Raw genomic sequence first — 25,831 nt, 5'->3', positions numbered from 1 at the left:
GGAAGGAGATGGCGGGGCCCCTCTCCTGGCCTGGATGCTCACCGCCTTTGTAACAACCTGTTGCGAAACAGCCGCTGAACACTATTTTGGCGTTTTGCCTTTTTTTCATAAAAGCAAAAATCTGCTTCGGAGGATTTCTCTTGGTTAGCGAAAACAGGTACTAATATAAGTCTTTCATAAAAGCAAAGCGGTGTAAAGCAACTTTTCAAGGATACTTGGATGAAGTTCCAATGACAGAATGTACAAGTTTATGTTAAATCGTATTCGGTGCATGCCACTTTTGTTTTTTAGACTGTGTCTCCCGCATGGCTTGACTCCTTCTTGAGCCAGACCAGGGCTCTCTCTCACTTGGCCGTTTCAAGTTTAAGAGACATCTGTCTTCCCCAGGGAAAAGGCCCCAGTCCTCAGATGCACCCCCTCCCCCTTCTCTTTGTAGATCCTCTTAACACACAACAACCACTTATAAGGTGCCCAGCAAGAATCTCACACCTGCCTCAACAGGAAGGTTTGTTTCCTGAGCCTTGAATTCACGGTGAAAACCAAGGCATGACCTTCAAAAAAAAAAAAAATCTTAAAATATCCTGTGTCTTTCTCCCTGCTAATTTCCTGTCCTTTCCAGCCTCTTTATTTCCTCTTCTCCTCTCCCACCCCACTCCTATCCCCCGTAAGTCCTTCCCGGCCCCTCTCCCTCTTACTGTTCCCTCTCCCCTTCCTTCTCCTCTTATCTGCTCCCCTGCACTTCTGATTCTTACTTTATTTTTGTGCTTTTGCTACTCCCTCTTTAACTGACTATTATAAGGGATTCAAGTGTATCTTTTTTTAATCTATTTTTTATTGAAGTATAGTTGAATGACAATGCCGTGTTAATGACTGCTGTACAGCAAAGTGACTCAGGTATGCATATATACACAGTCTTTTCGATATACGTTTCCATTATGGTTTATCACAGAAGATTGAATATAGTTCCCCCTGCTCTACGGGAGGACCTTGCTGTTCATCCATTCTATATATACCAGTTTGCATCTGCTACAGGATCGCTGTTCTTATTCAATCAAGTCTTGTGTTCTCAGAAGCCTAGGAGAAAATCTGCCACAAACTTGCCAACTGTATACTCCCCAAGTGCCTCCACTTTTTTATACCAGGCGAACCCAGGCGAAGGACAATACCCTTTATCAGCCTCTGGGCGTGATTCAAGCTCATGCATATTCATGTTTCTACCTCATTAGTAGTCCCCTGGGCTGACTCTGTGTCATCGGGAGAGCATTGAGAATTGTGGAAATCTCAGTTAAACAATGTCCCTTGTCTTTGCATTTGCTTCCATCTATTTTGAAGCACAAGTTTCCAGTTGCTCCATAGAACTGCTAATCAGATTCTTTTCCTATACAGAAAACTGAGTCTTAAAAACAGCCATTCCTGCAAATGGGCAATGCGCCTTTATCAAAATTCCCAATAAAGACTCAGCTCTGCCTGCCACAAGGAGATCAGAATCATTTTTGAAATAACGTCTCTGAGAACCTTTCTATGACACAGCAGGGAAATATCTAACATCTTTTGGAAGGATTTAAAATAATTGCTATAAAAATGTTTGAAGGAATAAACTGATAAGCAGAGTTTTGGGTGATTATTTCTATAATTGGAAAGTAATATAATGATCCTTTAAATAATTCCATCATACTGATTTTTAATATAATTCAACCAATATCTATCTAGTTTCTCTCATGGCTCTCTCACTGTGCTAAAAACACCAACAGGATGAAATATCGATTCCTGTCTGCCTTCAAGATTTTCAAGGTAATTAGGGAAAAAAAAAAGATACGTACAAAAAAATCATAATATGTGACAGATAACAAGTTTGTTGCCTTCTAGAGGGTAGATAACTTGCTTATATTTATTTATTTATTTTTGGCTGCATTGGGTCTTCGTTGCTGCACGTGGGCTTTCTCTGGTTGTGGTGAGAGGGGGCTACTCTTCATTGCGGTGCGCGGGCTTCTCATTGCGATGGCTTCTCTTGTTGCAGAGCACGGGCTCTAGGCACGCGGGCTTCAGTAGTTGTGGCACGTGGGCTCAGTAGTTGTGGCTCACGGGCTCTAGAGCGCAGGCTCAGTAGTTGTGGCGCACAGGGCTTAGTTGCTCCGCGGCATGTGGGATCTTCCCGGACCAGGGCTCGAACCCGTGTCCCCTGCGTTGGCAGGCAGATCTTAACCACTGCGCCACCAGGGAAGTCCCCGTGCTTTTTAGTTAATGTGTTGTTGTCCCAAATCTAGTTCATTCCTTTGCACACAAGGACACTTAATGAGTGTTTGAAAAATACTGGGTGTTATAAGGAAAATAAAAGAAGCAACGAATCCAGATTACAAAAGTTAGAGACTGCCTTGCGGGGAAAGTAGGGCTTGAGCTGAAACGTAATGCATAGGTAGAATTTGGATCTGTTAAAAGAGGGAGGAATGGCATTCCTGCCCCAGGGGACAGCATGAACAGCGTTCAGAGGTGGGGGGCAAGTATGTTCACACCAACGGGAGGGAAACTGCCTGAGCAGAATCTCCCCTTTAGCGAGGTCAGGGTTTAATATTCAAAAGACCAATAAGGATAATCATTAATTCTCTCCATATGGGATCATTCCCATCAGCTTACAAAGAAAGTAACAAGAATTACACCCAGGCCTCAACATGCCATCAATTCCTTCCAATTTAAAAACAAAACAAACAATAAATAGAATCTCTATATTTCCCTCCACCTACCTCCCTAGAAAAAGCTGCCTATACCAGCTTCCTCCAGTTCCTCCCTTCCCATTCCTTCTTTCTTTTTTTTAAAAATTGAAATTTAGTTGATTTATAATATTGTGTTAGTTTCAGGTATAGAACAAAGTGATTCAGATATATATATATATATATATATATATAAAATATTATATTCCATTCTAGGTAATTTCAACATATTGAATATATTCCCTGTGTTATACAGTAAATCCTTGTTGCTTACCTATTTTATATCTAGTAGTGTGTATCTGTTAATCCCAAGCTCCTAATTTATTGCCCCCTTTCCCCTTCGGTAACCATAAGCTTGTTTTCTATGTCTGTGAGTCTGTTTCTGCTTGGTAAATAGATTCATTTGTAGTATTTTTTAGATTTCACATATAAGTGATGTCATCCAATATTTGTTTTTCTCTGTCTGGCTTACTTCACTTAGTATGAGAATCTCTAGGTCCATCCATGTTGCTGCAAATGGCAAAATTTCCTTCTTTTTTAGGGCTGAGTCATATTCCATTGCATGTATGTGCCACATCTTCTTTATCCATTCCTCTGTCGATGGACACTTAGATCGCTTCCATTACTTGGCTACTGTAAATAGTGCTGCAGTGAATATTGCCTCCCATTCTTTCTTGAGCTGCCCCATCCAGGTCTCCACGCCTGTTGCTCCACCAGTGACATGGAGTGTGTAAATCCAATCGTCAGTTCTCAACCCCCGTCTTGCTGGGCTCCAGCAGTGTTTGAGATAGCTGACCACTCTAGCCTTCTTGAAACACTGGTCTCGGCTGGCCTCCAGAACGCTAATCTCTTGGTTTTCATTCCCTGTCACTGGCTGTGCATTCTCAGTCTCTTTTACTACTTTCCAATTACCTCCCTGATCTTTAAATGCCAGGTGGTCCAGGGTGCAGACCTAAGTCATTTTCTTGGTGATATATGTAGTCTTCTGGCTTTCAGTGTCATACACCCACAGATGACTCCTAAATGTATAGCCACAGCCTGGACCTCTCCTCTTAAGTCTAAACCCGTATCCAAGTACAGATGACCCTTGCACAACGTGGGTTTTAGGGGCACAGACCCTTCTTGGAGTCGAAAATCCGAGTATAATTGGCAGTCGGCCCTCCATATCCGCAGCTCCTCATGGGCAGATTCAGGCAGCCAGGACTATAGTGTGCATTTAGGGAAAAAATCCCGGTATAAGTGGGCCTGTGCAGTCCAAACCCATGTGGTTCCAGGGTCAGCTCTACTTACTTGATCTTTTCACTTGGATCACTGAGGGCGTCTCAGACTCAATGTACCCAAAGCTGAACTTCTGATATTCTCACCTAGGGCGGTTCCTCTCATAGGCTCCCCCTTCTCAGAAAAAGGAAACGCCATCCTTCCCAAGTCCTCAGGCCCCAAACTTTGGAGTCACCCTTGACTCTTTTTTTCCTCCCTCCCATTCACCGTCTCATAATCCATCAGCAAATCCAGCTGGTTCTACCTTCGCAATACCATCATGTGACCGTTTCTCATCGCTCTGATTCCAACCACCACATTCTCTCTCCCAGATGAATGCACAGCCTTCCAAGTTGTTCTTTCTGCTTCCACCTTTGGTCCCCTGAGTCTATCTTCACCCCGGCAACTGGGTGATCCCTTGAAAATGTACATCAAACAGGTCTCTCCTCTGCTCAAAACCCTGCCGTGGCTTCCCAGCGCATTCAGAGTGAAAGCCAGATGCCCTTCAGCAGCTGACAGGGCCTTCCATGCTCTGACCTCATTATTCATCATCTCTCATGGACCCTGCCCTTCGGCTTTGCCACCTTCCTGCTGTTCCTTGAATTTACTGAGTGTGTCAGCCTCATGGCCTCTGCACTGTTCTTCCAGCTACCTACAAAACTTTGCCTGCACAAGGAACACGTTCATAGCCTTCAGGTGTTTGCTCAAATGCCACTTTCTCGGAGAAACCTTCTCTTGCCACCCTATTTAAAATTGCACATTGCCACCACCACTTTCTATCTCCTTCCCAGCTTAATTTATTTTATTTTATTTATTTTTTATTTTTATTGGGGTATAGTGGATTTACAATGTTCTGTTAGTTTCAGGTGTATAGCAAAGTGAATCTGTTATACATTACATATATCCACTCCTTTTTAGATTCTTTTCCCATATAGGTCATTACAGAGTAATGAGTAGAGTTCCCTGTGCTATACTGTAGGTCCTTATTAGTTACCTATCCAGCTTAACTTTTTTTCTATAGCATAGCCGTAACGAATGCTATCAAACATACTATATGCCTTTCTATTGTTCTTCTCTTCTCTTCTCTTCTCTTCTCTTTCCTGTTTGACTCCTTGGTCTAGAGTATGCATCGGATAAAGGCAGGGATTTTTCTCTGTTGTGTTCACTGTTGTATTCTCAGGAACTAGAATAGAACAGAGCCTGGAACAAAGAACGTACTTGAGAAATATTAAGTGAATAAATCCCCATTTTACTGATGGGAAAAACTGAGCCTTAGAGAAGATGAATAATTTGGCCAAGGTTACTCAGCTGCTAAGCAGGGGATATAGGACACAAACTCCCATCATTTGGTCTGGGGACCTGATCACTGTAGTATTCGGTCCTCTGGTAGGCAAAGCAAGCCTTCTTTGTCTTACACAGGGCATGGAACTGTTCTCCAGGCATTTTTTATTATATTATTTTATAACTTCCATAATGTGAAAAAATTTGATTTTTTTCCCATTGTTGGGAGTTACAACTTGCTCAAAAATAAATGACAATAAAAGAACATATTAATGCTAAATCCACATGTCACTTTGTAGATTACAAAAAAAAAGGTTTTATTTGGTAATTCAGTTCTATTTTGAGAAGATAAGAGAAGTCAGGAATTGAATTAAATTTATTATCCAAAGTAGTACAATAGATCAGAAAAATTTCATGAAAGAAGAAATATTCAGAGTTGTTCAGGACTTGGCTTACTTATTTTCATCCTAATCATACAAAGAACATAGCTAATTAGGAAAAAGTTGTCTAGACATATGTTTTGAGAGCTGTTCATAACCAATAATATTTAAGACCCAGGTCTTTCTAAAACCATAAGAAGCTAAATACTATTTCTGAAGATGTGTACAGTTCTTCTTTGAAAGTAATAACTCTGATCAGTAACTATAATTCATGAGAAAATGCATTCTTCTATAAAAGTAAACTTCCCCTGCCTCTATATATTTTCTTAATTTTCAGCTCAGCTGAATTCATTAACGTTGGCTCCTTATGACAACTGTTTGAGGGAAAAGAAAGCCATTTGAAAAACAAAAACTGTATATATTTACAGTATGTAACATGCTGATTTGATACACACATACATAGTGAAATGATTACTATAGTCAAGCTAATTAACATAATCTCACATAGTTACCATTTTGTCTGTGTGTGTGTGTGTGTGTGTGTGATGAGAGCACTTGAAATCTATTCTCTTAGGAAATTTCCAGTACACAATACAATATTATTAACTATAGTCACCATGCTGTATATTATACCTGTAGGCTTATTCTTCCTACATAACTGCAACTTAGTACCCTTTGACCAGCATTTCTCCATTTCCCCTGCCTTCTTGCCCCTAGTAATGGCCATTCTGTTCTCTGCTTCTGTGTATTTGACTCTTTTATATTCCACATATAAGTGCGATCATGCAGTTCTGTTCTTTCTGTGTCTGACTTATTTTATTTTATTTTATTTTATTTTATTTTATTTATTTATTTTTTTGCGGTACGTGGACCTCTCACTGCTGTGGCCTCTCCCCTCGCGGAGCACAGGCTCTGGACGCGCAGGCTCAGCGGCCATGGCTCACAGGCCCAGCCGCTCTGCGGCATGTGAGATCTTCCCAGACCGGCGCACGAACCCGTGTCCCCTGCATCGGCAGGCGGACTCTCAACCACTGCACCACCAGGGAAGCCCCATATTTTCATAATGTCCTCCAGGTTCATCCACATTGTTGCAAATGGCAGGTTTTGTTTTGTATTGTTTTGGGGTTTTTTTGGCCGCGACATGCGGCATGTGGGATCTTAGTTCTCCGACCAGAGATGTAACCCGTGCCCCCAGCAGTGGGAGCGTGGAGTCTTAACCACTGGACTGCCAGGGAAGTCCCTCTTTTTCTTTTTAAGGCTGAGTAATATTCCATTGTATATACACATCACAATTTCTTTACTCATGGACAGACATTTAGGCTGTTTTCTTGATACACAATCTTGGCAACTGTGAATAATTCTGCAGTGAACCCGGGGGTGCAGATATTGTATCTCTTCAAAGTACTGATTTCATTTCCTTTGTGTGTACACCCAGAAGAGGGATTGCTGGATCATACGGTAGTTCTATTTTTAAGAAAACAATTTCCTAAAGAAAGAAGTAACTTGGAATTTTAATCAAGGAAAAACCAGAGGCCTGGGTCTGAGGGAGGAAGGCTTACATAACTTGTTATATTGGGTGGGGCCTGCTGGTGCCATGGCTTGGGCGATAGTGTTTGCTATGTGGGGCATATGGGAGGAGAGTAGTCCATAGATGTCCATTCAATGAGGATTAAGTATCTGTGGTCCAGGCAGAATTTGCTAGAGATGGAGAGGAACGTGTGGATATGAGAGGAATATAGTGAAAGCAATGGATTGGTTTTGTGATCCAAGTGGACGTAGGGCCCGAGAGGAAATGAAGATTACCTAAAGTGGTAGGACTGATAGTGTCAGGGGTCCTCTTGATAAGGGGGGGTGGTGAGTAGGGAAGTTGTGAGTAAACAGGGAAGTTCTGCTTTTAATTGGTCACGTTGATAAGCTGTCTCTCAGAAAGATTAAGCATATCTCTGAGCCATGAATATCATTAATCATTCTGAAAATCAGTTTCCATAGTACTGGGCTCCTCCTATTCTGCAAGAAAATCTTAATTGCTGATCCCATTCATCAGTAGCATGTGGGACTCTCCCAGTTTCCTATTTCATTCTGAGTTGGTTGTGGCAAGTTGAATTTTTCTGGGAATTTTTCCATTTCACTTAAATTTTCAGATAAAGCTGTCCCTAGTGTTTCTGTATTCTCTTTTGAGTATCTTCGAGTATCAATAGTTATGCCTCCATTTTCATTTCTAATATTATTTTGACTTTGTCTCTCTTTCTGTCTCTCATCATTTTGGACAAAGTTTTGTCCATTTTATTGGTCTTTTAAAGAAAAAGTTTCATTCTACCTTTGTATTTCTCTCATTTATCCTTTTAAGTAGTTGTTTATGCACTCATGTAGATGAGAGCAGATGGCTGAAGCAGTTGTTGAGAGGAACGATCTGGGAAAAGCAGGTGCATGTCAAAGTACAGTTTCTTGCAATGTGTCTCAGCTGTTGACTTGCAGAAGGGCAGTCGTCAGGTCAAGCTGGAATAAGAACCAAGGCAGGTTGTTTCGGTGACTGAGAAACGCCTGGGGAGGATTACCAAACATCTCCAGAAACGAGCCTTCAGCTACCCCCGAAGGACTCTGCCCTTTTGTCAGTCATTCTTTCTCTCTTTCCTTATCAAGTTTAGCTCCTTATTAATTTAACATTATCCAGCTACAGTTAATATTAGGTAGCATTTGGTGGAACACATAAAAGAATGTTATTGCTCGAAGAGCATCTTTTAAAGCACAGGAATCATTAGCACTTCAAACGTATAGCAATTCTCTAGGCAGAGTTAATAAGCAAGCTTTCTCTGGCAAGATTTAACATTAACTGCATTTTGGACTTTAGGTGCAAGCCCAGAGAGGACTGAGCAGTCCTCCCTTTGCAGCCAAGATGGGACAGCAGCAGAAAAACCATTAATGCTGAAATTTTTAGATATAGCATATATGTATACACACACCTCTCTATATATACATGTATATATATATGTGTGTGTGTGCGTAATAGTGCTGTAATTTTTACATGGAACATGCATTTATCTAGATTTATGTTGCAATAAAATCATTAACCACTAAGTCCAGAGGAAATAGCCTGCAGTGAGTTAAATATCTTGGCCAAAGTCACAAAGCTAGTTGGTAGCAGAGCCAAGATTTAGATCCCTTCTGCCCTAGCCTAGTCTTTTTTCTATAATTCCATGGACTTACTTTATTGCATTGCTTAAAAGGCAGGTAAGTATATATAAATGGCATTCAACTAGTTATTACCAATTCAAGCATTTTAAGGGATACTTCCTGCTAGAACTGTATCTGGAATGTAGAGCAAGAAGAAAAAGAAGTTGAAGCAAAATGTAGAGTGTTCTCAGTGAATTGGCCACTTGTTTTCTGTGCTAGTTATTCGAATCAGGAAGCATATAGGAATTATCTTTATTATGCTTACGTGCAGAGATTGTTTACTCATTAATATTTACTATTAAGACATCTTAATATTTTTGACAGGATGAGCGTCTGAGTGTTTTTTCCCCTCCCTTTGCTTTTAGAGATTTTAGTTTTAATGTACAGGAAGACAGTCAGGAAATCCTCTTTTTCTGGTTTTGGATTTATGTAAAGAAAAAGACGTAAAACTCAGATCTTTGCATCATGCCCTAGTTGTTTATGTGACTAACAGCTGTTTCTTTTGACTCTTAGGCGATATTTAGTTGCAGATATTAATCACCATTATATTATAGAGTCCCTTTGATTTTAAAATTATGAATAACAAAGAGCAAGTGTTTTGTGAAAAAGGAAATCAAACATTTGAGTCAACTCATATATTAAAGGTTTTGAAATGACAACTCTCCTGAATTTTAAACTGTCTAAAAATGGCATAGTGTTCAGTTACACTATGAAGCACGGCTCTGTTGTGGAGTTTGCCAAATGCTTTGTAGCAGATAACTAACTATTAAAGGGGAGAGTGTTCATTTTTCTTAGTGGTACCATTAGCATATTTAATGAAGTGATTCCATTCCTGCGCTCACAAATGCTCATGCAAAGAGGCTATTTTAAAATAACAGCTCATGGGGCTTCCCTGGTGGCGCAGTGGTTGAGAGTCCGCCTGCCGATGCAGGGGACTACGGGTTCGTGCCCCGGACCGGGAAGATCCCACATGCCGCGGAGCGGCTGGGCCCGTGAGCCATGGCCGCTGAGCCTGCGCGTCCGGAGCCTGTGCTCCGCAACGGGAGAGGCCACAACAGTGAGAGGCCCGCGTACCGCAAAAAAAAAAATAAATAAATTAAATAAATAAATAAATAAATAAATAAATAAATAAATAAAATAACAGCTCATGATCTTGCTTATAGCACATGCTTTTTGATTTGAGTCTGTCATTTTGATCCTTTCTAAGTACTACTAATTTTAAAAGGTACATATACGCTGTATTTGCTTGGCAAGCCATACATCTTTTCACAAAACACTTCCACAAATGAGTTCTATAAGTCTCTTCATTGAAAAGCATTATCTTCATGGTTATAGAATATTGCATTAGTGTGATGCAACAATGATGCAAAGCAGTTAAGCAAAATCAAGGAAACACTTATGTGCATATTATTATGCTGTTTAAGTGATAAAATTAGTGTGCCGTATTCTTAACTTTGTTTTCTTTTCCTAGTTTTTCAGTAGTCAGGTCATCACAGTTTAATGAAGACTTACGACCCCTTGAGCTGTGTGGGAGCTAGCTTATTAACCTAACTGGGATTCCTTCTCAGGCCTGGCTTCTTCTGGTTTACCTAAGTAGCTGAGGAGCTTGTATGTGATACCTCCCCAAGGCCTCCATCTTCTGCCCGCCCTCACATCTGTAAGTTTTATACTAAAGAACATCTGTCCATCTGCCTATCAGTCCATCTATTTATATTCTGGATTGTATGGGCAGAATTCTGTCCTCTGGTATACACATACCTTCTCCCAGTCACTCAGTTATACACCAATCTAGGTACTGCTGGGAAGGGATTTTGCAACTCAAAGGAAGGTCTCAAATCAGTTGACCTTAAGATTGGGAGATGATCTGGGTGGGCCTGACCTAATCACATGAGCACTCTAAATCTGAGTCTAGAGGCAGAGATGGATGTGGGTGGAGATGAAGGGGGGCAGAGATTAGAAGCACCAAAGGATTTGCTGGGTGCTTGCTCACTAGATGATGGAAAAGGCCTCATTAGTAAGGTATGTGGGCAGCTTTTAAGAGCTGAGAGTGCCTCCCAGTTCAGCCAAAGGAAGATGGGAACCTCAGTCCTACAACCACAAGGAACTGAATTCTGCCAACAGGACCTTGAGCTCCAGATGAAGTGAGCCATGAGTCCTGCCAACATCTTGATTTCTGCTTTGTGGGACCTTGGGTCGAGAATCCATCCAGGCCGTGCCTGACTAAAGCTGTGATGAGCTAATATATGTGGGCTAATTCTGTGGTAATTAGTTATGCAGCAACAGATAACTAATACACTGATTTAGAACCTGGTCAACCTTAGTTTCTTTAGCGTCCTAAAGCCTTTGTCCTTTCCTCCCCGCCTCTCATTCTTATATGAAACCAGAAGCAAAAAAGCAGAAATCACATACATACTTTAATCTCTCAGTTCAGGACGTGAGACCAGTAGCAATTTATTGAATCTGTTGTGGGTTTTATGTTTAATTGCAAAGGGTTTTGGCTGGTTTATAATCAGGATTTCCCTGAGACGACTGCTATCACCTGTCACAGCTACCCTCCATGCTGGAGTTCCTTAACTCTGATGCAGGGGAAGATTATTTGCAAACATGGCTACAACAACTCCTCCAATCGTACATAGCATCCTTGCACTCAGGTCCCTTTGAAATATGACCACCGCTTTGCCATCAAGGGGTGGAGCCCCCAAACCTTGGATATGGGCTAGGTCTGTGATATTTTCGAATGACAGAATGTAGCAGAGGTTAGACCTCGAGAGGCCTGATGGCTTCCTCTTTCACCCTCTTGGACCAGCTGCCCCGGGAGGAAGTCACCGTGAGCCTGCACCTGAGGGACCCAAGCAGACAGCTCCTGTCAACATCTGGACTTTGAGGCCACTCAGGACAAGCTGTTCCCTAGCCAACCTCCCAGTGACAGCCAAACGCATGGTAGAGCCAAACAGAACAGAAAGCAGAGCAAAAACAAGGTATCCCAGCTGAGCCTCATTCAAATTGCCAACCCACAGCACTGTGAGCAAATCATTCATTCTTATGTTAAGCCACTATGTTTTGATGTGATGTGTTAGGCATTAATAGATAGCTGATACAGATATTAAAGAACATGACTTTAAAAATATGAATTGAAAATTAAGATTTTATTTCGTTTTGAATGGATTATTCAAATGGTCTTTTTGAACGGATTATTCAAATGGTCACGGACACAGTGCAAAATTTAAGATACAGAACAGTATACATATAAAAATAAATTTCCCTCCTCTAGGGCAATGTTAAGCCTTTCTCATCCGTTTGGAGTTCTGCAGGATGATGGTTCGGGCATAAAGCAACTCTTTCAAGATTGTGTATAAGGAAAATGACCAAGTGGGAGATAAAGGACAACATATCTCATTCCAAGTTGATTTGCTTTGTTCCACTTTATGTCCCCACATGTTCATCTCTGCTTTCCTCACTTTTCCTTAGGAATGAATTTAAAAGGCCCCCTATGTCAAAGCAAGAGGATGAGGTTAAAGTTGAGTGTATGGGTGGTCTTGCGGGTGAGTGTTATAAGGTGGAAAATTATTATGTATGTTTTGCAGTAAAGTACGATTAGAGAATCTATCACCAGTGATTGGTTAAAGGACTCAAAAGCCACTCAGGGGAGCATTTTCTTTGTTTTGGATGTGGAGAAAGTGAGCAAAGGGCCTCTATATACCTGGTGAAGTGTGTCAGCCCAATAGTAGAAACCCAAGGAGGTACCACGGGCTCACCTGACCTTCCTGGGATTCTGTCCACATCCAGAATATGGAATCTACAGGACATCAGATTCAGGCTGAGAGTTAGGTGTCACCTGACATACTCCTGGGAAGTCTAGCTGTGCCCTGAAAATCCAGGCTTATTTATTGGACAAACATCTATCATGCCTCTACTGTGGTCCAGGCACTATTGATAGAGGCTGTGGATACAAGTATAAATATCACTCTGGTCCGTAATCTTTAAGTTCTTATTTCCAGAGTCCACCCACAGTGACTCCAGGGGCCCCAAGCCAAATTGGATACTTGATCCTGCCTGGATTAAAATCCCCCTAAGATTCTCAGGAATGTGAAATACGAGCCCCAAACAGCAGACTTAATGAATGGGTGTTGGCATCCTGTCTCTTAATAAAGCTTTGATTCAAGAAGTTCAAAGTAAATATTTGATGTACTTTTTTGTTTTTGGTTTAAAAGAAATAATGGTTCCTGATACAAAGGTAAGGCCAAGGCTGAGATCCTTGGGCATTAATACCTCAGTCTATGGAATAAGCTGTTTCTCACCAGGGCAGGGAAAAGGCTGTGTGGTCACTTATCACGTCTAGACACTCTGTCCACTGCCCTGGCATCATAGTAGTTTGTCCAGGCTGCTTTGAGGGGGGGTACATTATAGGCTCACTAGTGGGTCCACGCTTTTCTAGTGTTAAGAGTCTAGAATCTAATGCATGCTTCTTGTATTAGTCTGCTGAGCTGCCATAACAGTGGCTTAAACAACAGTCATTTATCTTCTCACAGTTTTGGAGGATGGAAGTCCAAGATCAAGGTGTCAGCAGTGTTGGTTTCTGGTGAGGCCTCTTCCTGGCTTGCAGATGACTACCTTCTAGCTGTGTCCTCACATGGCCTCCTTGTGTGCACAGAGAGACAGATCTCTGGTATCTCTTCCTCTTCTTATGAGGTCACCAGTCCTACTGGATTAGGTCCCCAACCTCATGACCTCATTTAACCTTAATTACCTCCTTAAAGGCCCCATCTCCAAATACAGTCACATTGGGGGTCAGGGTTTCAACACATGAATTTGGGGAAGACACAATTCAGTCCCTAACATTTCTTATTTGCCAGATACTGGGTTAGGCAGGAGGATGTAAAGATATGTGTATCTATCAAGTATAAACTCTGCTCAAGGAGAGCACTTTTTTTTTTTTTTTTTTTTGTGGTACATGGGCCTCTCATTGTGGCTTCTCCCATTGCGGAGCACAGGCTCCGGATGCGCAGGCTCAGTGGCCATGGCTCACGGTCCCAGCCGCTCTGCGGCCCATGGGATCCTCCTGGACCGGGGCACGAACCCGTGTCCCTTGCATTGGCAGGCGGACTCTCAACCACTGCGCCACCAGGGAAGCCCCAACAGCACATATTTATAATACAGTGCACTAGTTATAAGGCCGTGCTAGGTATGGGAAGGGCAGAAAAGGTCCATTCAGTTTGAGCAGGTCAGCAAGTCTTCTCAGAGCAACTTGGATCTCAGACAGGAGAGAAGCTCTTGGGGGTAGGGGGGAGGCATAGAAAAGCCTAACAGGTGACAGATTCTTTCATCCAGTCCTCATAGTCACAAAACAGGGCCGTTTAGCAAATACAACACTCTGGCTGAGTGGCACCATGGGTGTTTGTTTGGGGGATACAGCAAGAGCCTAGGGAAGTCGTCAAGGTGATATCAAGATGTATGCTGCTCTACGGGGTACCGTACGAAGGAGCTTGAACTTGGTCATGTGGTAGGGAGTGAGTGGGCATCCCTTAAAGGGTTTTGAGAGCAGATGTGCAAGTGGAATGTTCACTGGGGAAGCAGTTTGGAGGAAAAGCATATGTGAGATTGGGGTCTGGGGACAGCTGGGGGGCTACCGCCACAGTGTGTTGACAGACCCCAAAGGCCAGCTGGGGCAGAGCCAGTGGGATGGGGACTGGAAGGGCTATCAAGCCATCACACAGAACGTGCAGGACTTGGAATTGTCTCCCCTGTGGGGAGTGAGGGCAAAATCTAGGCTGGATCCCAGGTTCTGGTTTAGTGACTGGTGTATCCATTGTGAAGAACAGAACCAACATAACCCAAGAATGGGAGGGAAGTAAGACTTGCGGGAAACACCGTGGATAAAGTTCACACAGGTCAATTTCTTGGGCTGGGAAGGAGCCCATCTCTCTAAATCCTCTGGCAGGTGACCCCACCCCTCAGTGGGCTTCAAGGCCTAGGGATGACCAGGCTCTTGAAGTACTGTGACTTTCCAACATTTTTGGAGTAAGTAATTGGTTTACCAAAATTCATAATTGATATGACTTTTCTGTGTGATTGTGACCCAAGCTGTTTCAGTCAGAAAAGCTTCCCAGTAAATAAGCCCTTATTCATCTGTTGCCAAGAAAATTCAAAAGCTTTTGCTCTAAAATCCATTACCTGCTGTCTTTATTGTTTGTTACTCTGAAACATATCTCCCATTTTTTTACCTGCTGTGATTCACGTAGATTGTAATCTAAGAGTCTCGGGGTTGGGCAGAGAAGCGATTTGCTGTAAGGGAGCTGAGAAAAACGAAAATCCGAGAGGGAAAAAAACAAACCCTTTTCTCCTTCGCATAAGTTTTTTTTTTTTTGCGCGGTACGCGGGCCTCTCACTGTTGCGGCCTCTCCCGTCGCGGAGCACAAGCTCCGAACGCGCAGGCTCAGCGGCCATGGCCCACGGGCCCATGTGCTCCGCGGCGTGTAGGATCTTCGCGGACCGGGGCACGAACGCGCGTTCCCCGCATCGGCAGGCGGACTCTCAACCACTGCGCCACCAGGAAACCCCCTTCGCATAAGTTTAAATCTCCAATTACCCTTTGAAGAGCGAGGGCGAGGGGGAGGAGTCTGAGCAAATTCCCAGGTCACTGGGTTTCAGGCTCTGGCTGGACAGTACATCTGATTCCGTGTCCCTCTGAGTTTTCTTCGGTGACGTGTTGGCAGAATTTCAATGGGGACAGTCTCTCTGAATGTCACAGGAGTGGAGTGGCGATGGAGGCCAGACACCCACCAACCAACCAGTCCCGAATACTTGCGGTCGTGTGTGTGTGTGTGTGTGTGTGTGTGTGTGTGTGTGTGAGAGAGAGAGAGAGAGAGAGAGAGAGAGAGAGACAGACAGACAGACAGACAGACAGACACAGAGAGAGATCTTTGATTGTGGGCCTCGCAAACGGGCGCCTGTCACCTTTAATTTCCCATTTCTCTCTCTCTCATCCGGTGACACTCAGTTTTTTTCTTCCAATATTCCCTCTGCTTTGAGAGATTCCGAAGCCAACCAAACTAAAACCACAGAACGAAAACCTCCAGGAATCAAACTGACAGACTTTTTCCCGGCGCAGTCGCCGCGGGCCGCGGTCCGGAGCGCCGAGCTGCAGCCAGCGCGACGGGGCGTGTCCGGGGCGTGGCCTCAGCAGCCTAGCTCCGCCCAGCCTCCCCGCTTAATTCGGACGCGCGGGGCCGCAGGGTGTGAAAGAGCTTCTCTGCGCCGGACTGGCCGTGCCGCCGCCGCCGCTGCCGTCGGAGCCGCAGTCGGAGCCGCCGCCCGCGCCGCCTCCCGGCCGCCCTGAGCCGCCGGGCCGCTGGGCGCCGCCGCGGCCGCCCGGAGCGAGCGCCGCGGAGGGAGCCGCGCGCCTTTGTGCGCGCGCCGAGGTGGGTTCGCCTACCGCACTTACTTTGCACACAAAGACTGGGAGCGCGGGGGAGGCGGGGTGCCCGCCGGGGCCACTGCGCGGCTGGCCGGTCGGCCGCCCGGCTCCGACCCCTGACGCGAGGGTACCCCGGGCGGGAAGGGCCGCCGGGCTTCCCCTCCCCGTGGCCGGCGCTGGGCGGGGGTCCCTGCGTGCGCTGGAGGACGGCGCGCCGGGCGGTGGGCGTGAGGGGAGCCCGGGCCACCCCGCGCCGTGCCGGGGACGAGCCCGGGGTGCGGGGTCGGGGCGTGGCAGGAGTCGCGCGCGGGGGTACCCGAGGCTCGGGAGTGCAGGGGATGGGGGGGTGGGCGCCGCGAGGGAGGTGAGCCTGAGCGGCCGCTCCGCTCGGCTTATTGTTGCTTCCTCGGCCCTGAAAATGGAGAGACCCTGCCTGGAGCGGGGATGCGCTGCCCACCGGGTGCGCCACGCGCGGCCAGATGCCGAGCCCTGGGCGCCCGGCTCGCCCCCTGCAGCCCCGGCCGCCGCGGAGCCTCCTCCTCCTGGGCAAACAGAGGAGGGGCCGTGGGGGCTTTGCGCCGCTGGTTTAAAGGTGACCGGGGCACTGTTTCCAAACAGTCTGCAAGTAACTTTTCTATTTTTGCCTCTTCTCCGCTCCCGCTACTCCAGTGAACCCAGTATGTTGGGTGGCGTCTGCCCCCAAGGAGTCCTAAAATTTTGGTTCTCTTAACTTCTCCTCAAGCATCTTCAGGTCCCTCGGGGATGGCGTGGATGCGTCTGGCCAAGTTTTGACTTGCTGTGTAGGGGATGGTAACAGTCCCTCTGAAATGCGAAGCGGAATCCCGCAGAGGATAAATGCGGTATCTTTTTCTCTGCAGCAAGATAGCATACCTTTCCTTCCTTGAAAAGACTTGACTTAATGACAGTAGAGCAAAGTTATTTAATGAAAATGAGTTTGATATTCAACATAAATACAGAAAACCGGAATGCGGCCTGTTAGACTTTATATTTTTAACTTGAGGATTTCTTGCTAACAGGTACTTAGTTTCTCCGCCGGCCATGTGCCCTCTCCATCACTTTGGAGATTTTAGCTGTCCAAGTTGCTTTAAGTTGAAATAGTATCTGGAGGGCCTGTCTAGAGAAGATTTCTTAGTGCTAGTCTTTTCCAGTTTAAAACTTTTAAGTATAAAATTATATATATTTATTAAAAAATTGAAAAGAAATAAAGGGGAAAAAAAAGTCACTCATGTACCAAACCACCCAAACGTACCCGGAGGATAAAGGCATCTTTGCTTCATTTATGGCTTGGCAGCCATGGTGTGGAAATGCATGTGTGTGAATGAATAAATCAGGGAGTTACTGATTATTGATCTTTACCACTCTTATCAGTCTAAAACACAATCTCTAATAACCGTAGTCTACAGCAGTGTTTTGCCAACAAGTCGTTTGAAGTGTATTTCCTCATAGCCTTGCAGATAACCACCTATACAGAAGGGGGAGGGAAGAAAGAGAAAAAACAACGCAAGTTCCACTTAATAGGGAAGAACGGACAGATAGAAGCGTTTAATGTACTATATTCTTTGGATTTCAGGAGTAGTTTCAGATTGGCTTTTTTTTTAATAAAAGTAAACCTTTTGGCTTTTAACATATTCAAAAAATAAAATTGTGTTCTGAGATCCATGAGAAATATGTGATGGAAAGGAACTCTTTGTAGAACAAGGAATAGCCATGGTTTTGTAGCTGGTGACTTGCTTGCTTCTAACAGACCTTGCGCCACGTGCCTGTGTTCTGTGAAAAAACAAAAACAAAAAACACATTGTTCCACCCCAGATTTAGCCACTGAATGCTTTTGTCATTACATACTTTTATTTTCCACTTGTAAAATGTTCCGACATATAATTTCTCCAATATGCAAAGTTAAAAAGAGGTTTTGGAGACAACTGTTAGAAGTACTAGATTGATCACTAGGATGATGCAATACTTTTTGAAATCAGAAGAATTTACAAGGAGGAAGTTGTGGTTATGTACTGTCAGGTGCAATCTTTGTTCCTGTTTCTACCGTGGGGCTCCTTAATCTGTGAGTGTGCTTGGACGGGTTATGGTGCAGTACAGTCAGCCCTCCATATCCCCAAGTTTCACATCCCCACATTCAAACAACCAAGGATCGAATCTGCAGGTGCCAAACCCACGGACACAGAGGGCCGACTGTATTCATTTTACTGCACCATTTTATATCAGGGACTTGAGCATCTGCGGATTTAGGTATCCTCGGGGGTCCTGGAACCAATACCCTGTGGATATGGAGGGTCAACGGCAGTGACCTGTGAGTGTGTAAAGTGTGTAATCTGCTGTAATAATGGCACCTCTATCCAACCATAAGTCAAAAGAAACTAAAATAGGGGCCATCAGAATCTCTCAATCTCATTTTTCAACCCTGCTATGACCTTGAACAGTCTGAGCAGCACAGCCAAGCTGGACGTGAGGTTAGAGTTGAGCTGTTTTGCTCTTAAAAGTTCTGCTGCCTCGCAGGGTGGAGAGAAAAGTTTGGGAGTGGTCCAGGGTTACAGACTCGTATGGCTCTTTGTGATGGCCAGACACCTGTCCCTGTTGCCTGGAGATTCCATTCATGGGATGTTTAGAAGCAGACTTGGTTTGTGCTTGAGAGAAGTGCTCTGAGAGATCCGGGTCCTGAACTGTAAGTGGTAGGATGGATGCTGTCCACCCTCCCTCCCTCCCTCCCTCTCTCGCTTCCTTCCTATTACTTTTTTTTTTTTCACATCTTTATTTGAGTATAATTGCTTTACAATGGTGTGTTAGTTTCTGCTGTATCACAGAGTGAATCAGCTATATGCATACATATATCCCCATATCCCCTCCCTCTTGCGTCTCCCTCCCACCTTCCCTATCCCACCCCTCTAGGTGGTCACAAAGCACCGAGCTGATCTCCCTGTGCTATGCGGCTGCTTCCCACTAGCTATTTCATGCCACATGTAAAGGTGGAAAAGACTTTTAAAGATTTTTTGGGGGGAGTGGTTAAGGCATGGAAAGAGGGGACATAGTAGGTAAGTAATATAACTTCATATTCTTAATGCCCCATTTGCCCCTTCCCTCCAGAATTCTCTGTGCAAATGTTTGGAGAAAAGGGGCCAGGATGTTTGGTTGGGTGAGGTCTAGATTTTAGGCATTTTTAGAAGTCCCCGGATATCTTGAGATATTGACTTGTCAGCCTTCTTTAAGTCTGGAGAAAGTAGCTGTGAGCACTGACCCGTTTTTGCATCTCACGTTGGGCTCATGTCATGTAGGGAAAGCTCTGTGCAGCTAAGGAGTCCGTGTGCGCAGCCCCGGGCCACTTAGTGCTGGGATGACCTGATGATGAGACTTCCCTGCGTTTTTTTTTTGTGTAATTTCCTTGTTTAAGCTTAGCCTTGTTTTGCTTTTCCTTTGTGAAGCAGACCAGTTTCTCCCCTTTTCCTTCTTGTGCAAGAGGTGCTGGGCCCCATCCGTCTGAACGTTAAACTTTTCCTTACACTCAGTACCTAGGGAGCTCCGCTGAAAAGGAGTCGATGCTTTCCACCGCATCTGATGCTGCTGATTCCTAGACCCCATCAGTAAAAGAAAGAAAGTGATTGGCCAGCTGCCACTTAGTCCTGGTAAATCGTCGAGTGGTTATTTTTGAGGCTGCTGGGGGAAGCTTTGTTTTCTATTCATTCCTTCATTGAACAGACATTTCCTTATTGCTTCCTGTGTGCCCGCACTGCCCTTGCATCGGGCATACCGCAGTTGACAAGTCCCAGGGGGTCCCTGTCCACATGGCAGGGCAGGCGAGGAAGATATTTAAAGAATTGTATGAGTTACGCAGACATTGTCTGATGACCGTGATATTAAGAGCTGTGAAGGGAAGGTAGCACTTTGTGAATTAAGGCATCTCAGCAAGAATGATGGAAATCCCACCTAAGGCTGCGGGACTGGGTTTCTGACTCTAAGGTGAAGGGTAGGGGGAGAGGCGTGAAGGGTAGGGCAAGAGACGTGGAGGGCACCGAGTGTGATTTGCCCAGGGCTGATCAGTTTAAGAGCAAGGTGTAGGGGCTTGGCGGAGGAGATTTGGAGGACTGTTCGGTTGTGTTTAGAATTCGGCTGAGGGGTTGGGACGCTTTCTAGGGCAGAATTGAGGAGGGACTGGGAAATTGTAGTCTTGTTTGCGTGTTCTTGCTGAAGGTAAACCTGCCAGCCGGTGGCCCTGGGAAGCCAGCTGTGGTGGGGACATGGCGCGCCCACCCCAGGTTCTGTTACAAATGAAAAGGTAAGAGGGGGCTGTGGGGAAATCGTGGGAAGACTTATTTAAGAATGCTTTCCAGACTCAGGTGAACTGTAGGAAGGAAAATGGAGAGCAATGTAGAAAAAGGAAGGACTGCTGCTTTAACACAAGGTGGACTCTTTAGCAGTTCCATCCTTCCAAGGATCTCATTTAAGGCCAAGCAGCTGGTCAGAGCGGTTGTAAAGCAGTAGCTGTGGTCTGTGTTGTGTGTGCCTGGGGAGAGGTGGGAGGGACGCGTACTTTGGTGACAGTAATTTTCCCTACCCACCGCATAGTCTTAGAGTTTTGTGGTGTGAAGAACAGCTCCCTCCACCCTTAGAGCCATGAAACAATGTGATTCTGGGCTGTCCTCAGTGCTATTCCTGGTCATGCTACTGAATTATAAATCCTTAGCAGTTGTTACACGGAGAAATCTTAAATGGGGAATTGCAGAGCCTAGGCAGAAGATAGAAAAAGTGCAGGTAGACCAGCTGTCCGCATCCTGGTGGGTGGTAGGTGCGCGCTGTCTGGAGGATTTTTCTCGCCTCGTTCTCTGTTCTCCTTTCTGTTGTCAATGCCAAGGGTGTGATAGTGGAGCCTCTATGGCCCTGTTCAGTGCCAGCCCTGGGCGGAAGAGGTGGGGTTGGGGAACGGGGCGTGTTAACGAATGTGCCATACAGTTTGGAGCTTTGAAACCAGGTGTGTCTGAGCTAGTACCAGGCCCCGGCTCTGTGACCCCCACAAGTCACAGAGCCCCCGGGGGCTTCAGTGCTCTTGTTTGTGAGATGAACTTTGTAAGGTCTACCTCCGAGGGCCTGAAGCCCCAAACACATGGTCCCTGAGCGTGGCCGGCCAGAGGCGTTTAGGCTTTTGCTTTGTCGCCCACAGAGTTTTGATGACAGTGGTGATGCCAAGATGCCGATGAGGGACACTGGTGCGGGGTGGCGGAGGACGAGGGGCTTCTCCCTTCTCTCCTTATCTGACCTTTCGGGATGCCTTCACGCCTTCAGGAGGGTTTTAGAGACCCTGGCTTTGCTGCCCGAAATGGCATGCTTCATTCTATTCTTGGGCACAGGTTCTGGCGCCCCTCATAAAGCGCCATAACCAAGTGTCTGGGAGAGGCCGCGATCCTGTGGTGTCAGCTTTTCTGTGTCGTTATTAGTATATATGTAACACAGCGCACTCTGTGAGCGTTCAGATTAAAACTCACGTTTTATCCAGGTTTTTGAGGCATCTGGGCCTGATCCATGCTCATGAGTTTACAAAACCATGCAGTGCTCTTACAAACTCCCACTGTATAAATAATCAGAAGTTGTTTCTGGATGTCTAATGGAGAGGTACGAAAATTCCCCTGTGCTGGAGGAGGTTAAGAGTGTCATTGTGAATATGGATATATAGAAGGACTTTCTTTAGAATGTTCTTTTCCCTTACAACTTAATGCCATTTAAAACAGATAAAGCGGGACTTCCCTGGTGGTGTGGTGGTTAAGAATCCGCCTGCCAGTGCAGGGCACACGGGTTCGAGCCCTGGTCCGGGAAGATCCCACATGCCATGGAGCAACTAAGCCCATGTGCCACAACTACCGAGCCTGCACTCTAGAGCCCGTGAGCCACAACTACTGAGCCCACCTGCCACAATTACTGAAGAGTGCGTGCGTAGAGCCCATGCTCTGCAACAAGAGAAGCCACTGCTGTGAGAAGCCCGCACACCACAACGATGTGTAGCCCCCGCTCACCGCAACTAGAGAAACCCCAAGTGCAGCAACGAAGACCCAATGCAGCCAATAAATAAATAAATAAATAAATTTAAAAAGTAAATAATTAGGGGCTTCCCTGGTGGCGCAGTGGTTGGGAGTCCGCCTGCCGATGCAGGGGACACGGGTTCGTGCCCCGGTCTGGGAGGACCCCGCGTGCCGTGGAGCAGTTGGGCCCGTGAGCCATGGCCGCTGAGCCTGCGCGTCCGGAGCCTGTGCTCCGCAACGGGAGAGGCCACAGCAGTGAGAGGCCCGCGTACCGCAAAAAAAAAAAAAAAAAAAAAAGTAAATTAATAAAATAAAACAGATAAAGCTGTGGTCGGGGTTCTTTGTCTTCCTTTCCTTTTTTCACGGATGCCCAGAGTAGTGTAGTGTGTTGGAAAGAGGGAGGCCTAGTGTTCTAAAATGTTCAGAATCCTGGGCCCAGGGTCACCATTAATTAGTACGCATGTGGTTTTCGAGCAGGTCATTTATTTCTCTTTCTCTACTTTCTCATCTATGAAACGCAGATAATCACCCTTGCCTACCTCTTAGAGTGGTCTTAAGGTGAGGTGGAAGCCTGCCGTCGTTTTACCTGGTGGAATGCTTGGGACCATCAGTTGTCGTTCCTGGGACTGCCATAGGGTTCAGTAGCATGCCAGCCACCCCTTCGAGGATCAGGTGACTCTTGCCAGGTGAGAGGAGGCAGGATGGTCAGGGGGACTGGCCGCAGTATCCTTCGCGTTCCTGCTGGGGGTGGGCAGGGAGCATCAGTTATTCTTTGCTCGTGGAACGTGGCACCGTGGACGTGTACTAGACTGTCAGACTAGAGTGCAACCTGGCTTAGGCAGGTAACCTCGTAGGGCTTCCATATTCTGATCTGTGAACTGTAATTATAATAAATATTTTTATTATTACCAACTAACAGTTCTTGGGCACTTCCTATGTGGCAGGTGTTGCGCTGAGTGCTTCGTGAGAGTTCTTTATTCCTTCAGCAAGTATTTAACGTGTTTTTCTCTATGCCAGACCCTGTGCCAGACTCTGGGGCACGTGGGTAGGACAGTGTCAAAATCCTGCTTGCGTGGAGCTTGTCTTCTAGTGGGAAGACAGAGTGTAAAGGAGAACGTAGATGATGTGATTCCAGGCAGCGTCACTGCTGTGGAGGAAATGAGGTGGAGGGGTTGGAGTCCGGCAGGGGCAGAGGTGGGGTTTTTAGTAGGGTGAGGCCCCTCTGAGGAGAACTTGAGCTCTGAATGAGGGAAGGGGTGAGCCTCACCCCCGTCCATCTGTGCAGAGGCAAGTGCGGATAACGGCCCAGGGCCAGAGGTGCTCATCGGGTGGGGCCTGCGGGCTGGAGGAGACCAGGGGAGGGTCCTGAGCAGGAGATGGTGGAGATCAGCCTTGTGTGTGTAAATACCCACCTGCAGCCATAACTGCAGAGGCCAGAGTGGAGGCAGGCGGACCCGTGGGAGGCTTTTGTGAGTCCCCGAGGACTGGGGTGGAGCTGGTGAGAAGTGGTTGGATGGATACCTGAAATATCCTGAGGATGGAACCCTCAGGACTTGGTCATGGATTGGGGCAGATGTGGGAAAGGAGAGAAGTCATGAGTGATACGTCTGTGTTTAGCCTCAACCCCTGGGTGAAGGGGGCACCGTTTATTGATCTGGGAAACTCGGGGGAGGATTATAGATGTGCTCCAACAGCTCTGACATGAATACTGTTAGGGTTGCCATTTCACAGATGTGGAAACTGAGGATTAGAGAAGTAACAAGTTTGCTGTAGGACTAAGCCGGGTCAGGATTAGGATCCAGGGCTGGTCCTGGCCCGAGCCTAGCGTCCTCAGCTGTTTGGCTGTGCTCTGCAGAATATGTGAGTTTGCTGTCAGAATAGATTGGTGAGAAAGGACTTGTGCAAGCATTGTGAAAGCACATCTTTTTTTTTTCTCAGTACAGCTTTATTGAGGTATCAGTTATATACCGTGCAATTCACCCATTACAAGCATACAGTTCCATGATTTTTAGTCAATTTGTACTGTTGAGCACCCATCACCCCAGTCCAGTTTTAGACTCTGTAGTCAATTCCTCTTTCCATCCCCAGTTTCAGGCAGACACTGATCTTCTGTCTCTAAGGTTATGCCTTTTCTAGAAATTTCCTACACAGAGAATCATACAATATGTGGCCTTTTGTGTCCAGTTTTGTTCATTTAACAGAGTGTTTCTGAGGTCCATTCATTGTGGCACACCGTGTCTGCTCTTAAGGAACATTTTTTGCCTTGGCCAGAAAGAGGTACTCTGTGCTGATGAGAATGAGTTCCAGGGAGATGGGCCTTCAGATGATGAAACATAATGATGGCTAGCATTTCCTGAGCATTTCCGATTATGCCAGGTGTGGTTTCATTCATTATCTTCTGTGGTCTTCCAAGAAGTTCTGTGAGGGAGGTACTATTAGTGTTAGTGTTTTACAAATGAGGAAAGTAAGCATAGAGAGATGAAGGAGCTTGCCCCAGGTTCTAAGAGCTGGGATCAAATTTGGGCCTCCTCTCTGCAGAACTTTGCCTCGGCCAAGACTCAAGACTCCACATTCCCTTAACCCTGTTGATAAAACTTTTTTTTCGGTACGCGGGCCTCTCACTGTTGTGGCCTCTCCCGTTGCGGAGCACAGGCTCCGGACGCGCAGGCTCAGCGGTCATGGCTCACGGGCCCAGCCGCTCCGCGGCATGTGGGATCCTCCCGGACCGGGGCACAAACCCGTGTCCCCTGCATCGGCAGGCAGACTCTCAACCACTGCGCCACCAGGGAAGCCCTTGATAAAACTTTTGACTTCTTAGCCTCAGAAAGGGCTTGGAATCCCAGTTGGAATAAGGCACTTAGCAGGTAAATCTAAAACTGTAGCTTTAAGGAGGATATTTATGACTGCGTTTTAGTTTGGGCATCATCACATGGAAAGGATGATGTCTTAAAGTGATCCTTTAGTGAAGGAGCTTCCTTAGGTATGGTGTGAGCGTGGCACCAAATTCCAAACACAGAATTATGTCATTAGGCAGAGCTTGTGTTTTTGAGTTGGTCTTAAATATTATGTTTATCAGAAGTGCCGTTTTTTTTGGTATGAAGTTTCCCAAGGCTGTTACCTTGTTATTAATGGGTGGAATTAGGCATCATGTATTTTTCAAAGTGTTTTATGTCATTATATTAGATGCTAATACAATTTTCCCTTCTATGTAACAATCCTGTATTTAAACAGTAGTTTTTCCAATTCATGTATAGTCCATATTGGAGGATTTTGTGCTCCCCGTTGCAGAGGAGTTCTTTGTGCATCACAAATATCTGAACGTTTTGAGAAGATTTTTAAACACTTCATATCTTTCTGTCTGTACACTTGGGTGTTCATCTTGCTTCCTTCTCTCCCATTTCATAGGTACCCTGCTTGCTTCAAATGTTAACTTCTCTGTTCAGAGCATGGATTTTACGCTGTTTACATGAATGGGTTTCCTGTGAAGCCCAAGGCTGCTAGAATCCTGTTGGCTATAATTGTGCTCAAGAACCTGTACATTTCCTCTCTAGATTGCCCCAGGTACTGCCTCTTTTTCTACCAACGAGG

The 25,831-nt window shown here is 45.6% G+C and overlaps 1 protein-coding gene across 3 annotated transcripts in view; it reads left to right on the top strand.

Moving 5' to 3' along the window:
• FAM107B (family with sequence similarity 107 member B) overlaps positions 1 to 25,831 on the top strand; it is a 218,291-nt gene that overhangs the window by 117,486 nt on the left and 74,974 nt on the right. Inside the window, exon 1 of one of the 3 annotated variants that reach the window (XM_060121566.1) lies at positions 16,108 to 16,212. The exons of 1 other annotated variant lie outside the window; for it this stretch is intronic. The gene's annotated coding sequence lies outside the window, so the exon portion shown is untranslated. Of the gene's footprint in view, positions 1 to 16,107; positions 16,213 to 25,831 lie in introns of those variants that run through there. One more of the 3 variants, XM_060121577.1, reaches the window with a different exon arrangement.

Source organism: Lagenorhynchus albirostris, chromosome 1, assembly GCF_949774975.1.
Source record: "Lagenorhynchus albirostris chromosome 1, mLagAlb1.1, whole genome shotgun sequence".
NCBI classification, from domain to species: domain Eukaryota; kingdom Metazoa; phylum Chordata; class Mammalia; order Artiodactyla; family Delphinidae; genus Lagenorhynchus; species Lagenorhynchus albirostris.
This window is presented reverse-complemented; position numbering and strand designations above follow the sequence as displayed.